This window comes from Ursus americanus, chromosome 25, assembly GCF_024610735.1.
Source record: "Ursus americanus isolate L20-20 chromosome 25, mUrsAme1.1.p, whole genome shotgun sequence".
Taxonomy (NCBI): Eukaryota; Metazoa; Chordata; class Mammalia; order Carnivora; family Ursidae; genus Ursus; species Ursus americanus.
The window spans coordinates 9,376,377-9,379,151 of record NC_142151.1 but is presented as its reverse complement, the minus strand read 5'-3'; the positions used below and the strand labels follow the sequence as shown (position 1 = coordinate 9,379,151).

Below are 2,775 nucleotides of genomic sequence, written 5' to 3'. Positions count from 1 at the left end.
ATTTGTTTCTTTTTTAAGGCTTATTAATATTCCATTGTGTATATACCACACTTTCTTTAGCCATTCATCCATCAATGAACACTTGGTTTGTTTCCATATCTTAGCTATTGTGAATAATGCTGCTATGAGTATGGGGGGGTGCAGATATTTGAGATCTTGATTTCAATTCTGGGTACATACCCAGAATTGAGATTGCAGGAGCACATGGTAGTTCTATTTTTTAGTGTTTTGTTTTTGTTTTTTTTTTCCGTAGAATAGTATCTTTATTTGTGTAAAGGTATGAAATTTTGGGGTTTTTTTTATTACCGTATAATGTATTATTTATTTCAGGGAACACAGGTCTGTGATTCATAAGTCTTATGTAATACCCAGTGCCCATTACAACACATGCCCTCCCCAATGTCCAACACCCAGTTACCCTATCCCCTCACCCTCCTCTCCTCCGGCAACCCTCAGTTTGTTTCCTATGCTGAAGAGTCTCTTATGATTGGTCTCCCTCTCTGGTTTCATCTTCTTTCATTTTTTTCCTCTCTTCCCCTATGATCCTCTGCCTTGTTTCTTAAATTCCACATATCAGTGAGATCATATGATAATTGTCTTTCTCTAAATGACTTATTTCACTTAGCATAATACCCTCTAGTTCTATCCATGTCATTGCAAATAGCAAGATTTCATTTTTAATGGCTGCATAACATTCCACTGTATACATATACCACCACTTTTTATCCATTGGGTTTTTTTCTTACACATTTAGTTTTATTGTAACAAAGCAACTTGTACACTTTTAATGTTTAAAATTGAGCATTATCTTTCCTTTCCAGCAAAACAAAAAGAAAATTTAAAATAAGCAGGAACAAAATTACAATAGAGAATGTCAATTCCAAATAAGATCTTACAGGTTCTGCTGATTCTCCCATCAAGGGTCAGGGCTCAAGTCATCATTAGGAGAGAGTTTTATTTTAAAAGTGTCATCTTAAATTGCAAGGATGTCTGTTAAACATCACAGTTAAATATATCAAAGGAAAAGCCATGTTGTCAAAATGCCCACCTAATCCACCCATACAACCCACCCTTTGCTAACCTTCTATAATCCTATTATAAAACGTTTTTTCTTTTTTTTTTTTTTAACAAAAGAATGTAGGCAGGCACGTGTTGGTAAATGCTACTGTCCATATTCACAGAGAGACACAGTTTACTCCCTGAGCCCAATATACAGAGAAAGGAGGGAAAAACAGCTAGAATTCTATGTACTACTACACAGGGGCCTAGCACCCTCCAGCTTTCAGCAGAGCTAAGGGAGCAGAAGGTTCTTCTTTTTTCCCATAGAGCATGGTGGTGGTGATTCCATAAAGTTTTTGTTGAGACAAGAAGGGATAAAAATGAATTTGGAATAGAAAGGGGTAGAGATTCTTTTCCCACTGTATTCTGCTCAAGATATTTTCCCCCGAAATAAGTTGAGAACTATGGCATAAAGGGAGAGAATGGAGACTTCAAACAACAGGATGAATGAGCAGGAAAAAGAAAAAGAGACTGCAACTTGTTCCCAGGGACTGGAGAAAACTAAAAAAGGAAGGTTGAAATCCATCAGTGTTCCATTAGTCATCTTTTCCTTCATCCTCCTCTCCTTCCTCCCCCTCATCATCACCTTCTCTTCTTCATTTCATCCTTATCTCCTCCTTCACCAATATCTTCCAATCCTTCTCCTTCTCCTTTCTTCACTTTCTTCTCCTTCTCCTCCTTCTCCTCTTCTTCTTCCTCCTCCTCCTCCTCCTCTTCCTCCTCCTCCTCCCCTTTCTTCTTCTCCTCCCTCTTCTCCTTCTCCTTCCTTATCATCCATATTGGGAACCAAGTAGTAATGTAATGGATTTGGCCAAATATCATCTTTGATGACCTCTCCTAACTCATCTGCACCTGCATCAGAATGGTCAGTAAACCAGGTGAAGAAGATCTCTGGTTCTTCATGCTGTCTCTTCCTGCTGGCTTTATTCTGTGTTTGACTTGAATGTTTTGTCAAATTCTTTCCAGATTTCCATTTGATTTCAGTGGACTTTGAAGATGGATCACCACTCTCATTCAGATGAAATTCTTTGGGGAGAACTTTATTTTCAAAGTAAGGGTTTTCATCAAAATAAAAATCTATTCTGTAACCTGATTTAATATCTTCAAATTCTGTCACTTCAACTCTTGTCAACTAATGCAATACCTCTTCGTCCTCTTCCCCAAGCAGCAGACACTTGTGGATGGTTGACAAAAGTTGTTACCCAAAAATTGGGGATTTTGTCAATTGATTCCAACCTCTTCTGAAAAACAATGGTTGGTGAAGTTTCTTATATTTCTGTTCTACTTTCAAAATCTCACTGGCTTGTTCATGAAGTCTATTTCATTTTGTACTTCATCAATATGTTTGATTGCTTCTTGCTGTTTTTTTTTTTTTTTTTTTTCTCCCTTTGGCAAGCGCTGAGAGGTCCACGTCTCCTCTGGCTTGCGGGCAGGAGGCAGTCTCGGTTTCTTCCTTTAAGGCAGGAACGAAGACTGGCGTTTGGCGGCCATGCCGTGAGGAAACTCCAGGAAACCAGGAGAGCTGCACGTCTGGAAGAAGCTCTGATTACTCTATTTTTAGTGTTTTGAAGAACCTCCCTCTTTTTTCCCCATAATGGCTGTGCCAATTTACATTCCCATCAGTAGTGTACAAGTGTTCCAATTTCTCTAAAACTTGCTGTCTTTTCTTTTTAATAGTTATCCTAATGGATGCAAGAAGCAGGAAGGATAAAGTTT

The 2,775-nt window shown here is 38.3% G+C and overlaps 1 pseudogene; it reads right to left on the bottom strand.

Annotated features, from left to right (window-relative positions):
- Positions 1-1,536: 1,536 nt before the first annotated feature.
- On the bottom strand, positions 1,537-2,550 carry LOC123781668 (protein SET-like; annotated as a pseudogene).
- Positions 2,551-2,775: the final 225 nt, after the last annotated feature.